The sequence below is a fragment of the Paramisgurnus dabryanus genome, chromosome 6 (assembly GCF_030506205.2).
Source record: "Paramisgurnus dabryanus chromosome 6, PD_genome_1.1, whole genome shotgun sequence".
Lineage (NCBI taxonomy): Eukaryota > Metazoa > Chordata > Actinopteri > Cypriniformes > Cobitidae > Paramisgurnus > Paramisgurnus dabryanus.
Genome location: NC_133342.1, coordinates 8,138,282 through 8,158,301, shown reverse-complemented (window position 1 = coordinate 8,158,301; position 20,020 = coordinate 8,138,282). Strand labels below are relative to the sequence as shown.

General features: G+C 38.4%; 1 protein-coding gene across 1 annotated transcript in view; it reads right to left on the bottom strand.

The window, feature by feature from the left end:
* The window catches only part of gna11b (guanine nucleotide binding protein (G protein), alpha 11b (Gq class)), a 46,107-nt gene that overhangs the window by 15,550 nt on the left and 10,537 nt on the right, over positions 1-20,020 (bottom strand). The window lies entirely within an intron of this gene.

Below are 20,020 nucleotides of genomic sequence, written 5' to 3'. Positions count from 1 at the left end.
ACATGCAATCGTAGTTTCATTCTTACCTAAAAATATAATGGTTGCTTTTCTGTAATAATAATAATCCTCTATGACGTATACGGTCGACAAATACGATTTTCGGAAGACGAACCCAAAATCCTATACTGCTTCCAATACAAAATAATACAAAATAACGCCAACATTTTCCTATTTATATGTTTTGATTTGTATAGTCACAGCATGTACAAATAACAAGGTCATCTTTTAACAGTATACATACTGGGAACTATATTCTCAGAAGGCGAAGCACTGCTACTTGGGTGTAGTAGTAGTACACACTGTGACTATACAAATCACAAGATATAAATAGAAAATGGCGTTATTTTGGAGCAGTATGCTAGCTGGAGCCATTTACTTCTAGTCTTTGTGCTAAGCTAAGCTAGCGGTGTGTGCGCCAGACAGAGTTACGGGAAGCACAGAGATGAAAGGTATTTATGGACTTATCTAACTCTGGAGGATACAGTGAATAAGCTAAATCCCAAAAAGTCAACGTGTTCCTTTAAGGAACTAATATCTACCTTTGAGGTACCGCTAAGCACCCTTTAGGTACAAAGATGCACTTTTAAAAATGGTACAGCACGAGTGACTGCTTTCATATATTTATTCTGAGTGTACGCCAGAAAAAAGTCAAGTTACACATTCTTTAACAAGCCACAAAATCTTATGAAGAGTTCGGATGCAAAAGCCACTAAATGCAGCTTCCGTTAAAAAATAGATAATGATATTAACCACATGCTTTCGGCACATAATATACAATCATCAAATACTTTTGGTTCAAATCCACTTAATCCCAATCCTCAGGCCATCAGAAATACAATTTTGTTTGCAGAATCCATTAAGAGCTCATTTGCAATAAAACACGTCAGACGCACTTAGAGGGTTTTGCATCTGAGGTCTTCAATTATTTCTGTTATGTTATTGACCAAACTTCTTCACAGGATTAGGTGCTTAAAGTCACACACCCTCATTAATGAATAAAAAAACACAAGTACTGTAATCCAAAGTATACGGTCTCAGCTTCAAAAGGGTTCCTGTGATTCGTCTCACATGTGAACTTATCCACACATCCGGACACACAAGCCCACCCTCATGCTAACAAACCTTTCTATGGAACTTTCTGGTCTACAGATGAATCATCCATAATAAAATCAGGAATGTGGACAAAAAATTAAACCGGGTCAGATTTTCTTTCATGTCGACTTCCATTATCTACAGCGTGACAACTGTAGCCACAGCAAAGTGAGATGAAACCTTTGTGTATGTTGTGATGGGGAAATCACACTTTTTATCACCTCAGGAGAAAGAAACCCATCTAGAGATGCATCTATAAACAAGTCCTGTTTAGTTCCAATGAAAGAAAGACAGCTTTACAGGATTCCGGAGTAAATAAAAACAAAACTGACATTTTTGGATTTACTACTAGGCCCCATAAACTACAAACCTCATTCAAAAACAAAAATTCCCTTACTTCCATCCTTTATGCACAGATACAACCTCTTTTTCTCTATACGGATGCACCGAATGTTTGGCAACCAAAACTAGATGAAAATTACTAAATAAAAACATCTTTGGTGATCAAACGAATAAGTGAAAAGACAACCTAAATTTGACCAAACAATAGCATTTTTGATGACACAAATCAAATAGCATCCAGCATAGAGGAGCAACATTTGTAAATGCAGCAAACATGCCAAGTAAATTTTCTACATTTTATTTTTATTAGTAGTTATTGTTATTTCCACATTCTTTATTAAAAAACTTCAAAATAATCGACTTGAGTTAAAGTCAGTCAGCACAAGTAAGATCATTTTGGGTCTTATTGCAGTCAGGGCTCGCAAAACTTCAAAATCCCCACTAGCCTTTTGGGCAGGCACTCCAGTTTTTGGGAGCCCAAAATTAATGCCAATAGCCTGACTAAAAAATAAATTTTGTAGAACATTGAGACAAAACATCTATCAAAACATAAATAACACATAAAATAATTAAATTGCAAGCATCAATGCCAATATTAGATTGAATTTTTATCCTCAGGTGAAACACCCACTAATGGGGGCAGAACTACAGCCATAAATAACTTCAACTACCATAAATAACTTTGACTATCAAACAAACCAACATTTTAAAATTCTTTGTTCTGCTAAACACAAATGAAGATTTTTTGAAGAATGTTTGAGATATGAGAGCCTCAATGAGATATAAAAAATGCAAACAGACCCATTCATTTAAAACATCCAATTCATCCATTGTAGCTTTCAGTAAAGATAATTTATCCTTTAAAAGAAACATGTTCAAGTTCAATTGTCTTTCTGCATATGAAGCAAAACTTCAGCAATAATGTACGATCCTTGAAATGAAACTTTTGTTTCTCATAAGTTTGTAATGATGCAGATCACCTTTAAACATGCTGATGTGTACAGGCCCAAAATCAAAACACAATGACGCATTATAACAAAACAAATAGACAACACCAAGTGAACTTTTTCTGAGCATATCGAGAGCTGAACTGATTTTAATGGGTCCAATTACAAACTACTCTTTAATGCTTAAAGAGCAACTGTGGTACGATTCACGATTTTACCTTTCCTTTGGTGTGCAAGTATTTAGTTGCGTTGGCAGCCAGCCTAGTCTCGCATGACGTTAAAAAGCCTAGTGCTGCGTCCGAAACCGCCTACTACATACTATATAGTACGCGAAAAGCAGTAGGCGAGGCGAGTAGTATGTCCGAATACATAGTATTCGAAAAACAGTATGCGAAAAGTACCCGGATGACCTACTACTTCTGGTTAGATTTTGCAGTGTGCATACGATGGACGCTTCACTATCCCATGATGCCCCGGACGAGGAGTTATCCAACGAAGAAGAAGAGGCACGCGGCTGTTTTCGCGCTGAAATGACATGACGTGATGACGACGTATGTCACGTGATGTAGCAAGATGGCGGATGTAGTACGTCCGAATCTCATTCATACTACCAGGATTCATACTATACAGTACCTACTGTTTTAACGGCAAGTAAGTAGGTACTTCATCTAATTCAGTACCTACTATACAGTATGCGGTTTCGGACGCAGCCTAGGTGTGTGTTTGGCATCGAGCATCGTTGTGATCATGGCTAGTTTAACTTTTGAGCGCTCGCTTCATTTTTTTCTTCAGCTGAATGTGTTTTGCGCAGGTGCCGTACTTTTGTACAAAAAAGTTACTGTTTCCAACGTAAATCTCTTTTCTTGGACTACAACAAACAAATGGATGGTAGGCAAGAGTTTACTTCCTGGGCTTGTTCACGTGGACAAAACAGACATTATCATAATTCCTCCCGCTTCGGACTCATCTGTTAAGTTAACCCATGTTAGCATTGCATTGTGAGCAAATCTTTTAAACATGGTAAGGAGCGTCACATCTCTGGCTGATGTCAGAAGTATTCAAGCCAATCACAACGTACAGATTAGCTGGCCAATCAGGGACACATCACTTTTCAGATCGAAGAGTTTTGTACAAAATTAATGTGTTCGATTAGGGCAGGATATCAAAGGGGTACAAAAATGTATGTTTTTTTTTTTTACCATAAACAATGCAATTGCATTATACCAAATACACAAAATAAAGTTGTTTTAGCAATGAAATAGGTGCATTTTAACTCGCCAACAACACAAAACTTTAGCAGTAACACACAAAACAGAAGTTTCACTGGCCATGCAATCATAAATTATGAGTGCTGCTGAATGCCAACATAAAAGGGGGATTTTCCCCATCACAAAAACATCTTATCCAAATATAGGGATGCATTAAAACCCAAAGACTCCTGGCTTATTATGGGAAGTTCATCAAAACAAAATCCAAGCCTATTTTGGGAACTATTAAAAACAGATTTGACTCTAATGACCTCAGATTCACAGCAGGTAGCATGACATTTTGAAAACATTTCTCAAGTTTGAATAGCTTCTGTTGTAACTCCAAACAAATCCAATGAGTACATGACTCATTTCAACTCTGACGTTTTGTGTCTCGTAGCCTTTTTATATCTTGGTTGTTTCTAGAAGGCACAAATGAACTTCACAATGAACTAATTTATTTGTCCAGGATCAAATTATGCCATCCTTAATTTTTTGCTTTATACTTTTATTTATGTTAACTAGGGCTCAACTAATCGTGACTAATCGTTTGCCGAATAAAAGTTTTAGTTTATATTATATGTGTGTGTAATGTTTATAATAATTATGTATATAAATACACACACATTATAAATACATAATTATTATACACAACTCACACACATATATGATGTAAACAAAACCTTTTATTCCGCAAACGATTAGTTGCAATTAGTTAATATGCAGCCCTAATGTTAACATTTACCTCATTTATTTTTGTTACATTACTGGGAATATTCTTTGCCTCAAATCAGTAAGATAGCAAATTAATTTCTTATAAAGGCAAAATGCGTATTTGCCATTGTTACACAAATCCGCCTGTTCTTTGGCTATGACCATGAAGTGCATCATAGAAAAAAAGAATGTCTGAAGGTAAATATTTGCAGGGTTTGGTATGAAAAACATATATGCATTCAAGGTTTAAGGCCACAATAATATTGGTCTCTGTAGCAACAATGTCTCTCTCTCCTTTGTTTGTTTTATTAAGAGACCAATAAATATAAATGCAGTTTCCATTATACTGTACTCTAATATAAGTACTGTGTTTCGCCAGGATGCTTTAAAAACAACTTCAGAATGCTCCAGTATAAGGTGAACTTGGAACAACTTTAACCTCAATATCTCCAATGATATTACGTTTAAATAAAGTCAATATCATCCTTTCGTTAGAAGACAGTCCCTGGCATGCAAATTACAATAGAACTTTGCTATGTAATATATCTAGGGATTCTCGGTAGCTGTGCTTTATTGTGAATAAACTACAGCTTTTGACCAATCAGCACCAAGACTGTAGCTATCCTTTTGATAAACACACTCATTCATGAAGCAGAGATAATAGATCTTCCTGGAAACCCTTCTCGGACCAGCCGATTTAAAGGAACATCATCATTTAAAAGATGATTATAATTATAATTCCTATGACCCTGTCACAAGATCACAGCAGCCGTCCAACATTCACTCCACCCATTGTTATATCTCTCTTTAACTCTCTCTCTCTCTCTATTTAGTGTAAGTGAATAGACGTTCACTCTATCCTCTTAAATCACTCTTTGAGCTACGAATGCTCCTCCGAACAGCCGATCCTCCTTTATGTCCAGCATGAGGGACAATCAGAACTCAAAATTTTCTCTATTTAATTTTTTTAAATGACCTAGAAATAAGGAGGCAGCTATTACGGTCTCCATTTGGTACAGTGCAGGCCTGCGGTCAAACTTTAGATTCAGTTTTCTTATAAAAGTAAACAGGAGGTGGTGACCGGACAGCAGGTTTGGTGGATGAGAACTACAAAGGAAGATGGTCTTAAGGGGAAAGAGAAGTATAGCAATTAAGGAGACAAAAGGATTTTAAATAAATGTAATAAAAATTTTACTTTATTAGTAGGCCCACACGGCATCTGTGCATTTTTCTTTAAAGCAACACCAAAGAGTTTTTTTTTTACTTTAAAATAATGTTTATAAAAAAGTTTCGAAAACAGGGTGAACGGCACTTTCACATTCGCTTTGCAGCCCTTTATCGGCCAAAACCGCACTAAAGAAGTTACCAACCGTCGGGTCGCGGTCCTGTAGTTCGAGTGAAAACTACAAAAACTTGCTTTACGGCAGACTTACAATCCAATCAGAGCCAGCTTTGCTGCAGTAGGCTAAATTATTTACGCCAGTGGTAATGGACAGTTACGCTTCCAACCTGTAGGGGGAGCAAAGAGCAAAAACTCTTTAGTGTTGCTTTGAATAACTATTTAAAGCTGTAATCTGTAACTTCTTTGCAATCCATAAAACAAAAGTTGTTGAACAAGTACATAAAAAGCAGTGTTCAAAGCTCTTAATTAACCCGACTGTATTTGGCAAGCTTAACGATGATCCGTAATTTGAGCTGTTGGGCACGGTTTTGCAGGTAATTGTAGAAAATTTTTTTAATGATCTCTCATTTCTAAGTTGCTTTATATAAAAACTTCTGCTTAATGAATAAATAAAAAAAATTTGTCAGTAAAAATAAGTATGTATAGTGGTATACAATTTCATGTTTCAAACAGAGATTAACAAAGAATTGCCAATGCTATCTCATAGCAATTCGTACATATTTTGGCTATTCGTTCGAGGTGGTTAATTCATATTAATTTGTACGACCACATGCGTACAGTGTTTGTACATTTTGCCTGTGGGTTAGCGACAGAGTTATTGTTTTTATTATAATAATCATAGGTTTTTTCATGATTAACTACATATAAAGTCATACGATTTAGCCAACTCATGAAATATGTACAAATTCTAATGAGATCAGGTATTGCGGCTTTAATTTCTTATAATTTTTGAGGCTGTTTACACTTGGCATTAACATGCGTTTTCGTCGATCGGATCACAAGTGGACGACGTTAATGCCAGGTGTAAACGGTGTTCAAAAAAGTTTTGAACGTGTCCACTTTCGACCACTTTCAACCACATCCAGAGGTAGTCGAAACCACTTTCGATCGGATCGCTTTGGAGTTGCGAAACGCATATGTGGTTGAATGTGTTCGAACAGCCACACGCGACCGCCTTCTCTCCGCCCATTTATCTAATCTGAGGTATTAAACACAAGTTTTACGTCTTTTTTTTACTTCTGGCGTGAACATATGGTGAACAGCGCCATTTATTATCCTTTCATTGATAAAACTACTGCGGGTGTTCTCCGTATTTTCGTTTTGAAAGCGTGAAAGTTGCATGATCCTATTTCATCAATTGCCCTGAAAATTCAGAGAAAGATCCAACATATAAACGTACAAAACACTGTGCAGCATGTATACTTGCTAAACAAGCAGCGGACTCCGACATAATATTAGTATGCGTCCATATAAACTCATAATTACTCCCGCTCGCGTTTGAATGACAGCAGAGAGACTCGCCTACAGTCTCACGGACCGTCCCCTCACAGTATTCAGGACAGAAGCGGTCGAAAGTAGACAAAAGAGACAGATTTAAATACCAGGTGTAAACGTAATGTGTCTCTCTCGTCCACTTGTGATCCGATCGATGAAAACAGATATTAATACCAAGTGTAAACTGCCCCTTTTATAAAGTATACCTATTTTATTTCTTAAAAACAACATTATTTTGTGTATAATTGCATTATTTGGTATAATACAATGTGTTCGCGTGGTTAATGGTTAAAAAAACACATTATTTTCACATACCGTGCATTTTTGTATCTCCAGATTTCACTCCCTTCCTTAAACTCACTGACTTTGTACAAAACTCATCGATTTGAAAAGCACCTGATTGGCCAGCTAATTTGTACATTGTGATTGGCCTGAATTCCTTTGACGTCAGCTGGAAATGTGACGTTCCTTACCATGTTTGAAAGATTCGCTCACAATGCAATGCTAACAGGAGTTAACTTACAGGATGACTCCGAAGCAGAAGGAATTATGATAATGACGGTCTTGTCTACATCAACAATCCTAGGAACAATGTTGGGAGTAACGCATTACAAAATATAATATATTACAGTAATATATTAGTTTTTGCTGTAACGCAGTAATATAACGCATTACTAATAAAATTTTGGTAATATTTTACTCGTTACAGTCTTAGTAACGAGTGCGTTACAACAATGCATTTAAAAAATAGACGTGTTATTTTATTTTTTTTATTTTTGAACAATGCGCGCGACCAGCATCCACACAGGAAAAAGCTGCGGGTAAAATAGTAATGGCTGCATCACAAACAGCTTACTTCCATACTATATAGTAGGCGAAAAGCACTACTTCTCGTACTCTTTGCCTACTATATAGAATGGAAGTAGGCGGTTTGGGACGCAGCGTGTGTCTGTTTCCAGGTGCTGTATGCAGCATGTTCATTTTTACTTTAATTTTGTATTTGACGCGTTTCTTAAAGAGCCGAATCTGGGAAGTCCGCGGCTGTATAAGCATTGACTAAAGTGGTCGCAATCAGGTCCGGTAGCGCCGCATACGCAAAAATCTGCGAATGAGAGCACTAAGTAAAAGCAACATAAAGTTTCTATCGGTCTCCTGTGCTGCTTGAACCTCAGAAGTAAAGAGACTTTTAGAAATCTTGCCAGTAAAATCCATTTCACCACACCAGCAATGACAAGGTAAGCTTAAGTTGCTATGGTTACAGTCCATATACATAATAGATTGCTAGGCTATCCCTATGCTATCTACAGTTTTATAACAAACAGCAACGTAAACTACAACATAACATTAATGTAGACTTAAACATGGTTATTTAAATAGTACATTTAAACATCACTGGTTAAAGTTTTTACCAGCCTTTGTATGGGAGCCTATATTCATTGTTTGGCAAAAAGCAGTGTTCCTCTGTTTGTCTGTGTTTTATATGTTAGTCTACATGTAATCCTTATATTGTACTGAAATGAGCTGTTTTCCTTGAGGCCTGATCCTCCAATAGCACTTTTTGATAAGTTATGTCAACCCACTGCATGCCAGGTTTGTGCTGTGAATCTGAATTAAAAGTGAATTAAAGAATAGAAATGAAAAGAGGTTGCTTGTCTTGCCATGTTATTAGTCTATAGGTTGCATTATAGTGGGCTCTAGCTTTATTGTGTTTGGTATGTCTACCATCATTTACCAGACTTTTACCAGATTATTTGTCCATGTTTATGACTCTGACAGTGATTGTTACTGTATTTTACCATAAGTCTTCACTGTGCCTATTCAAAGCTCGAGGGCCAACACATAACTTCTAGATTTATAAGCATCAATAAACTACATTTTAACATTTTATAATGCCTAGTCATACTTCTGTTATTTTGATGAAAGTAACTCAAAAGTAACGCAAAAGTAGTGTAACTCATTACAGTTCAGAGTCAGTAATATTGTAATGTAACTAATTACTTTCAAATGACAGTAATTTGTAATATATAATGTATAACACTTTGGAAGTAACTTGCCCAACACTGCCTAGGAAGTAAACTGTTGCCTACAATCCGTGTGTTTGTTGTAGTCCAAGAAAAGAGATTAAAAATGGAGATGATAACTTGAAATGTAAAATCGTGAATTGGACAAAAGGTGCCCTTTAAATATGAACTTTTTGCTTTTAATCGAACAGAAAAGTGATTAAGTACAGTAACAGTCAATTATTTCATTGCTTCACTTTCCAGCAAATATGTTGTTTGTTTTGACATCTATATTGCAGTGTGCACTGTGCGCATCTACAATAGTCACATCGCAAATAAAAGACAACTATTTTGTATGCCTTTGCCAATATTACACTTTTTGAAAAACTACAATGCAAACATAGTTTTTTTTTTTTTTAAGTCATTTGGTGAAGTCACCCAGTATTTCTTATATGGCAATAAATGTTGCAGAATAACAAAATATCATAATGCCTGTTCCCCCAAATACCTGCATCTCATAAGTATGACAATGATAATTCAGTCACAATTTTAGATCCAGTAAACCAGGGAAAAGCCTTTACTGGAACGTGGAAATGGGCTGACAAGATCCCAGGACGCTTGGCAGTCACTTGCCAATTTTCAGGCCCCATAATTATTCCAAGAACACTGGAAATAGGAGAGAGGTTCGAGATGTAGGGTAAGGTAGTACCTCGGGCTACAGGCCAGAACGAGTTGCCCGTATAACACTCGAGACGCAGGTAACAGTGCAAGAAAAGTTACTCTAATCTAGGCTACTCCTCCAGGAGTCTCATACAGAGATCGGCCCGAGACCATGTGGCTATGTACGGATGGGAAGGAGGACGGCACACAACCGGCTTACACCACATGGGCTATGAGAGTCGAGAAACAATGTTGTTGCCATGGCGACAAGTTCGCCCGCAAACCCCCATGTCTATCCCTAGCATACGTATAAAACAAGAGTGCTTGTGTCAAACTGAGTCAAACAGATTTTGCGAAGATAAGAAAAAAAAGGGGAAAAAAACGGATGCAGGAAGAGAAGTTGCAGTACTGGGAGCACACAGGGGTCAACAAAACAAATTCAGCTTCGTTTTAATGAAGTATTTCCTGTGTTGAATAGAATCACAGCACCTGACAACATACACCCGCCCATTCCCACAAGTCTGTTTCCTCCTCCAGATGTTATAATATGGACCGAATCACTGCAGACTGTCTAGTTATGTGGCGAAGGGGAAGTGACAGGACTGATCCTCGAAAGCATGCAAATTTTACAGATAGTTTGTTTACAGGCAGCTGTAACCACAGTAAACTGTTTGAGGTCAGTGTATCAATACAGCAGTGCAACCGCTGAATTTGCATGTGTTGAAGAGATTACCTGCTGAGGTTTACGTGACTCACACAGGAAGTGCTCTGTTACGCTTCACTATGTTGACTGCAATATTTACCATTAAAGGTCACGTTCTCCCTGATCCCATTTTTCAAACTTTAGATAGTGTGTAATGTTGCTGTTGGAGTATAAGTAATACCTGCAAAATGATTAAGCTCAAAGTTCACTGCCAGGCAATATATTTTTTTCTTTAACAGAATACCCCTTTCAAAGCCTACAGCGAACGGCAGGTTTGAGCTCTCTACTTCCTGATTGAATGACGTCAATAAAAGAGTTTTTGACTAAGCTCCGCCCACAAGAATACGTCAGTCGCCAGCTTTGGCTCAAACATAGATATGTATAATAAAGGCTAGATGTCTTACGGCGGAGTCTCTAACGTCATCACCTGGCGGCCATCTTACCTCAGACAGCTCAAGACTTTTGAGCAATTTTCTACCGATTTTCAAACGGTTTTGGTTTCTTACAAACGTTATTAACGTGGCTATAATTCTGGATGCTTTAACATGATTAATGAAAATTATTCATCAAGAATGCTGGGTCATAGGTACATCTCTTACGTTTATAAAATACCAAACTGTTTGAAAATCGGTAGAAAATTTAGCAAGTTATGGTCATTTAAAAGTACATGCTCCATTAAACGCAATGCTACAAGTAAGCGAGCGCCCTGTGGTAAGATGGCCACCAAATGCGGACGTTGTAAATGTTGCCCCGGAAGACCCAACATTTTACCAAATCATGTGACCACACGGGAAAATGTCATACCGCAATGCCACGAAATATAAAAACAGAAGTAAACAATGTTTTCACATTGTATAAACAAAAGATGCTTACCCGTGCTAGTCAACACTATGATGCTGGTCGGTTCTTTGTTGATGCTGATTTGTTTTAATCACACTACCACACTGCTGCTAAAAGAGCCAAATATTCTGGTCCCTAAAGTAGGTTTAGGTAACCTCTGTAGATAATAGCAAAATATCATCTACATACTAGGTTTGTGCCGATAGACGATAGTATCGTGTTTTGACGATCGTCAGACATATGGCTGATAGCGGGCTTTCGTGACGATAGTTATTATAATCATAGTTTCACAATACATTCACGTTGCGTGCTTTTCCTCACATAAGAGGGTTTGTGGGCTTCACTTGTGCGAGATAAATTCTAATGCTGCATTTACACCAACCGCGGTAAGGGCGTGAAGCGCGAGTGATTTCAATGTTAAGTCAATGTGAAGACGCGTTGACGCGCGTCAGGAGGTCCCGCGGCGCGGAAGAGGCGTTCGGCGCAGCGCGGAAGACGCGTTTCCGCCTCTTTCGCGCGTGAAGCTCGAGCGAAAGGCGCGAATTGAGCGTTGTGCGCGGTACGCGCGGTAAGCGCGAATGGTGCTTTTTGTGCATCTTGCGGTTTACGCGAATTTGCGGCTGACGCCCGAGTTGAAAATTTTGAACTTTGGCGGAATTTCGCGCCGCGTTAACCAATCAGGAGCCTGCTTGCTGCTGTGGTGGCAGCCCCGCCCGGAGTCACTCATTCAACCAAGGCTTGATATTGTCCATAAGCAGACACCCGGAGCTATACGACACAAGTTCTTATTTCTATAGAGGAGCAGTGTTTCCCATACATAGGCTCTACTTGGGCGCTGCGCCCAGGTAAATTGCGACCCGCCCAGGTAAAAAAAATCACTTTACGAATTTCCGTATTTTCTGAACTCGACTGGATGACCCGTGTTTTGGAGAGAGAGAGAGCGCGAGAGAGAGAGAGAGCGCGAGAGAGAGAGCGCGCGAGAGAGAGAGAGAGCGAGAGAGAGAGAGCGCGAGAGAGAGAGAGCGCGAGAGAGAGGTGGGGGTCGGGTGACCGTGAAGATGATGCACGCGTCATAAACTCATCATCCAGCGCGGCAAACTGGATCAACTGCAGCAGCACATACGGAGCAGCCAGGGAGGGAACACACTGCGACCAAAATGGTCGCATATGCTTATGTGCATATGTGTTTATAGCATCTAAGTTGGCTTCATTTTGCGCGCAAGCACGTTGTGTCTCTCCGGTTGAGTGTCCGTTCACGTGCTCTCTGTTTCTCAGTGAATTGGGCGCGACGCGAAGCAACCTCAGTGTCACATTGTATCCTTTCATGTTTCTGAACTTGAGCAGAGTTTTACCATTAGAGGTCTTTCTTCACTGAGGACGCGGGACCCGTACGGTTCCGGGTTTATATTTTAAATGGTCAGATGGGTCCGGGTCGGTCCTAGTTCATTACTTCGGGTCCCAAGTCTGATTAATATTGTGTGTAAAACCCGAGTCGATCGGAGAACGGCCGTGAGCGCTACCGCGCTAAAGCTCGAGTGCTGTTTTAGCGTGCCTCCGGTTTCTATGGCGATAGCAACTGGCTCTTGTCACGACCACGCGCCGCTTCATTTTCAATAGACAATATCTTTACTAAAATCTAAACAGTTTGCACAGAGATTGTAGCAAAAAGCAGTGCTAATACTGAATGAGCAAAGCTCTAGCTGACTCAGGATATAAAAAACGCAAAGCTGTAATGTAAAGTCTGTCATCGGGACAGCAAGTAGACTTTTAAATCTGAAATAATGAGTGGATTAAGCTTTTTTTAATCGGCAAAAGAGAAATAGAAAGCAGAAGCAGTAAAAGTGCATCTCATAGAAGTTATTAACATTATAACATCAGTCACATTTATAATCTATAGACCTGCACTGTCTATATAGGCTATAGTATACATAGTATTGTATATAATTGAGTTTGATAAAAGGGGTCATCAAATTGCTTCATATATCAGTGCAAAAACATAAAGTGTTTTCGTGGTGCTTTGACAAACAGCAGAGGTGTAAAGTACTTGAGTAAATGTACTTCGTTACTGTACTTAAGTATTTTTTGGGCTACTTTGTACTTGTACTGAGTATCAAAAATATACGCAACTTTTACTCTCTACTCAATTACATTTTTGATTGGGTATTTGTACTCTTTACTCCACTACATTTGAAATGACACTTAACGTTACTCGCTACATTGTTTATTCGTCAAAAAAAACGAGACGAAAGTGTCAGAGGGTGATGATGGATAGAATCTGTGGTCGCGAGGTTACACGCACACGCACACACACAACTTCATTTGGCGCTGCGCAGAGCTATCGTATAAATCAAAGTACTGCGAGAGCGAATCAAATGCATATGGAGAAGTCTGGTCTCGCGGTACTTTGATGTCAAACGCTGAATGGCTTGCGTTGAGCCACCGTAGCGGGACATCTGCGTGCTGCGTATGTCATAAACTGTAGAGAAAAGTTCGCGTCTGGTCTGAGAGAAGAGATAAAGAGCAAACATATGGATGCATATCACATTTGCTTCAGTCAAGGGACCCTTTGTTAAACTTGTGATGCTACAATCAAAATAAAAGTGATGCGCGATTGCAGGAGGGTCATCCCGCAACTCAAAGGCAAGCACAACTGTTTATATACTCTGATGCTACCTTATCAGCTAACCTGAGCTGGTACATAACTTGATATAACTTACTATATAAACCAGCTAGGTCCTGTACTGATTGCCCGAGTAACTTAAGTACATTATAAGATTGATAATAAGTTAATTTCACTGTCCTCACATTTAATCAAGTATGCTGTAATGTATTTACTGTAAGAGGGATGCATGACGGAAGAAATGTAGTGCACTTAATGTGAGAGAGTGGTGTTACGTCTACTACATGTGTTTACAATTAATCTTTCAAATGAACAACTTCACGTTTTTAATATACATTATCATATTTCTGTTAGTGTAATTTTAGTTTACTGGAATTTTTTAAATATTAAAATTATATCTTTTTTAGGATAGGCCTATATAAGAATATTTGGTAACACTTTACAACAAGGTTCATTAGTTAACAGTAGTTAATGTATTAACCAACTTGAACAAACCATGAGCAATACATTTGTTACATCATTTCTTCATCTTTGTTAATGTTAGTTAATAAAAATGTAAGCTTTAATTGTTTGTTCATGTTAGTTCAGAGTGCATTAACTAATGTAAACAAGATTTTAATAAAGTATTAGTAATTGTTGAAATTAACATTAACAAAGATGAATAAATGCTGTATAAGTGCAGTTCATTATTAGTTCATGTTAACTAATACTAATGTTAACTAATGAACCTTATTGTAAAGTGTTACCATATATTTATATCACAAAGTTAGGCTATATATTTTTCAGCATGTCACATTCAAGTACACAATGACACTAGACTAAAATTAAATGGGTTTAATTAAATGTAGATTTCTAGACTAAAATCTCATGGTATTTAGTTGAATAAAATTAGACTAAAACTAAATCAATTCAGATGACAAAAATATGACTAAAACTAAATTAAATTTTAGTCAAAAGACTATGACTATGTTTAATCTGTGTTTGTTCTGCCAGGTCAAAATTTTGAGGTGTTTGATTTTTTTTCTATATTAGGAAATAAAACCTCATAAATAAACTTTCTTAGTTTTCACTGCCCAGACCTACAATGTCTCTGTGTGTTGAGGACTAGTGCATCTTTGAGCCAACATTCAGTACGAGTAAAAATTGAGTACTTTTAAATTGGGTTACTTTAATACTTTTACTCAAGTCGTATTTAAATTGACTTGTAACTTGTAGTGGAGTAATTTTTACAGTAAGGAATTTGTACTTTTACTCAAGTATGGCTTTCAGCTACTCTTTACACCTCTGACAAACAGTGTCAGCTTTGTTTATGTCAAAAAAAGTTTGGGGTGGTTAGATTAATGAACTATAATGTGAAATAAATATGAATGTTTTATAAATCAAAGTATTGTGTTGTGTCACACATTATTAGTTCTTTGTTACATGTATAGTAGACCTTTTTTTGTCGGTGGATAATAATGATTGCCCTTTTCCCCATCTACCACCACAAGTAAATTTCAGATCTGTGGGAAACACTGGAGGAGACAGGAATAAAAAGGACCTCGCTTGGAAGAGTGTCAGTGAGGACATTGGGCAACCTGGTAATTGTAATACACACTTCACTTTTGAGTCACGTGACGTTTATCGACCCGTGTCGTTTATTTTCCCCATAGTAAGGTTACCAAATACAAACTGGTAACTCTCTCGATAAATGCACAATCAACATCAGTCATTTTGCAAACAGACAACCGCATAGCACTTGCCCCTCCCACAAGAAGCGGAGTTTGCCTCTGACACGAGTCAAATGCTTGCTTTTTCCGCGCGTCTACTCCGCTCTACACGCGCGAATGCATCCAAATTGTTCAAGCGGCAAACCACGTGCGGTAGACGCGATTTTGACGCCCAAACCGCGTTTGGTGTAAACTCAGCGTAACTTGTTACTTCTGCTTAGACGTTATACATTTCACAAAGGAGGATTTTCAGCACTATGTATGTGCAACCCACCCCGTCCACAATTTTTTTTTTTACTGAAACTGGTCCGCAGTGTAAACATGGCCTGCCTAAAGCATTAGTGCTTAGCCATGTTTCTTCATCACACTGTCATGTACAATCCCATAAATCAATTCTAAAAACAAAGCAACCAGAAGGCCAAAAATTGCTGGTAAAACTTACGTAAAACTAACGTTACCCCCCTCATTTATTCAAGCACAGCTGTCAGCCGGACAACATGCTCGCACAAATATCTTCACCGCTCTTAAAAAGGTTGTTAAAGACTCTACTTCAGTGCTTCTATAAAGTTCACTTTTTGAAGCCGTCTGTCATCTTTCAGAGCTTTGCAGTTCATCACACTGGTCGCCTTGTTTTGTAGTTAACGCTGCCGTCCGAAAGGAATGTAAAGCTAATGAATGGCAAAGCCCTGCCTCATGTTCTTTTGGCATTGCCATTGAGTGAAGGAGGGAAATGTTGGGATGCTTCATGCCTCGGCATTACTACAGGAAAACAGGAAATGCTGCAGGGTTCGAGCCAATAACAATGAAGTTATTATTTTTAAGCCATGTTGCCATGTAAATAGCAACAAACCAACACTTATTTTGAAGTCCCCCTGTGGTTTATAATTGTATTCCTTCAAACTTATCTTTGATAAATAAAATGTTAATAAATATTTTGATGAATACATTTTTTGTGAATATAATATCCCCATGCTTAAAAATAGCTTATTAAACGACATGTTGGAATACTTGATTATGATTTGCCATTCGCAACATTTGCAGGTTTGTTATTCCCAGGTAACACACGGCAACCCGGATCCTGCAAATAATTTTGACAGGTATAGTTTAATATTACACAAACATTTAATATAAATATGTCTTTGAATAACATATTTCAAATCAATATTTAATGCTCCTTACCTTCCTTATGAGGTGAATAGCTGTGTAATAAGCGGGATAATGTACAGGCGGCGATAACCCCTAGTTTTGGGCGATATGCCCTATTTTAAGATTGTCAGACTGAGATCGTCGATACACAATAGTATCAGGGGGCGGGGCAGTAGTTTACTCATTCATTTGTTTATTTTTGACTCATTTATGACAAGTCACTTGATTGGTGGACAAAAAAGAAACAAGGGCAACACTATCATGACCGCAACCTTCTTAAAACTGAGGCCATTAATCCGGGTGCGTCATAAAGCCCAGGTGCTCTATTTTTACACAAATAAATAATGTTTTAGGGTTGTGCTGATTGACGATAGTATAGACCTTTCTCACAGTAACCGGAAATACGTAATCGTCGTGTAAGCGGAGTTCCTGTCAAGCGTCAACACACTAGAAAAACATAAACCCGGGCAAGTTTAAAATGGATCAAAGAGTCTACAAAACTTCGTTAACGGATTTGCCAAATATTACATTTGCTGATGTGACACGACTAATGGAGGAAAACTTTTTCCATGAAGAATTTGTCCATAAATTTCTAGGTAAGTAGAGAGCGAGTCTAACTGTTACTGAACTGTTAACTAAAACGACACATTATAAGTCTCGCCGGATAGCCTGAATCCACGTCTGTATACCTTCACCATCAACAGGGAATTTATGGAACAGATACGGCTTTTTAGATTGCCTTGACTGCGGAGGAAGTAGATTTCCGCGACGATTGCGTAGTTCCGGTCATAAATACGGAAGTTGTGAGAAAGGTCTATTGATAGTATTGACGATCGTCACATGCAATGCGTTCTTTTCCTTGCATGAGAGGGTTTGTGGGCTTTACTTTGTGCAAGGGAGCTTTCTTACACGCACGTGGACTAGGGATGTCAAATTATGCATTTTCCCATATTCGATGATCATTTAAATTAACGATCAATCAATCGAATAATCGTTAACAGTAATAGTGCAATAAGCCATTACAGCAGTGGCATATAGCCAATGACATAAAAGTGTGCATAAAAACGCCAGCTTCCTCATGCGAATTAAAAGATTTAATTTTGTCTAAATAACATGCTAGTTGGATTGTTAAATGAGTCAATGTAGTTGGTGTTTTGATAAAAATCATCAATTTAATCTTGTAGTGAAATATAATGACTAATAGACACAGTAAACTCCGCCTCATAACGGGCACTCCGCACAGTCGCATGAAAGTCTATGCGTCCAAGACAAAATAAAAGTTTCATTATCATCAAGTGTTCTTTTTCTAGTTGTTCACCTCGCTTTTCGAGTCATTGATACACAGCTTGTTGTAATTATGTCCAAGAAGCACACAAAGGACACTTTTCCCGTCGTCACCTCAGCTTTAGACCTGCGGCGCACTTTCAGCAAAGATGCTTATATTATGAAGACTTCTACCTTCCATTAGAAAACCCGCAACAGTGGTTAGCGTGTAGCGCCTCAGCAAGTCAATAATTATGATCAATGATATATGTTGCGGGCCTTCAGAGTGTAACTACAGTCAGTTACAGTTTACATTTAACAGTTTCTTTTCAGAATTTAAGTTTTACAATTTAATCTATTTATTAAAAACGGCTTCTGGTCTCCTTCCCTGTGTAAAGCAGCGTTAGCAGCGTTGCTATGCTAATCTTGCAGGCTTCCCTGAAGAGGGTCTTTGCTTTCAGTATCCTAACTGTGTTTCGATTTTCGGCATCGGACCCTCTCAGATCCACTGCGGATGCCATTTCGTTGCGTTAGCCGCCAGCCTTGTCTCGAATGAGGTTAAAAAGTCCAAGTGTGTGTTTGGCATCGAGCATCGTTGTGATCATGGCTAGTTTAACTTCTTCGCGCTTGGTTAGTTTTTTCACCAGCTGTGTATGTGCTTTGCGCAGGCGCCGGACACACATGCTTGCTTTTTCGACAATCGTTAAGTTTTATCGATTTAATTCTTATCGACAATTAATCGAAGAGCGATTAATTATTAACATCCCTAACGTTGACTCAAGTGCGCGTCTTGGACTCTTGCCCGGACCTGAATGCGCACAGCATGAACTCCTTCTAGCACCTGAACTTGTAATACGCGCGGCTCTGACATTACCTTGGACTGTTGTTTCCCGCCAAAGGGTTAAAACCAGCAAGTTTATTGTTCCCACTCCCTGGCATGCAGGGAATTTTAGAGCATCTGGACCTAATGGCGCGGATGGATTTATGGCATCTGTGTTAAGATGGTTGCGGTCATGACAGTGTTGCCTTTGTTTCTTTATCTCCACCAATCAAGTGACTTAAAAAAATGAATAAATAAATAAACGCGTTAACTACTACCCTGCCCCCTGATACTATTGTGTATCTGCAATCTCACAGGCTGACGATCTCGAAATGGGGCATCTTAAAAGCAGCAGTCATAAAACAATAATAAACTTTAGTTTTCCCCACGTAGGAAAGGAGGTGACAGTATGATGGTAGTCTTTATGTTTAAACAAGTATTGATGGCTCAGTATCTGCGCACTAACATCCAACGCTAGGGATCAGCATACAAAACACAGCAACAGATGGTAACCAAGTATTTTTTTTAAGTTCGAAGAGCATTGAGCCAGTGTTTAATACAGAATTAAATTATATAAAGTTGAACCTTTGTTTAAAAAACGACTGGGATGAGCGTCTGTTAAGAGCATTGGGAGTAGGTGTTGGCGAGCTAGAAATTGAATGCTTGCTAACACAGAGATGGCAATACGCCAGCGGTCGCAGCTATCCACTAAAAGTGTGCACTAAAAGCCCTTTCTATCATCTGTTCCTCCCTTTAACAGGCTGTTTTTTCTACGGCCTACTTTGTGAGGAAATTGATCTGTTAAATGTGTCAAGGATAAGAATCAGAAAAAGCAGAAAAGTGTTCGTGTGCAGCGCGGCCGACAAGGCCATTCGAGGTTTGAGGTGTATAATTAGACACACGGTTACCGCACTGAACGATTTTTCCGCCCACCCTACTTCTGTCCATCATGTACTGTGACTGAACCTGAACAGGAAAAAGTTATAACGTGTTCACGTAGCTAAGTTGGTTAAGCACCGCATTAGCATTAGCGATAAATGTATAGCTTGAACACTGGATAACATTGTGTAGATGTAAAAATAAGGGGATTAAGAAAAGGGAGAAATCATTTCCAATCCCAATAATTTGCAGTGTGTAATTCATCCCTTACATTGCAGAAGAATGGTGGCTGGGCTATAAATACTGTCATGAGAGGCAGGACAAAGTTATCCAACCACCTTGAAGAATTTCATTAAGGAAA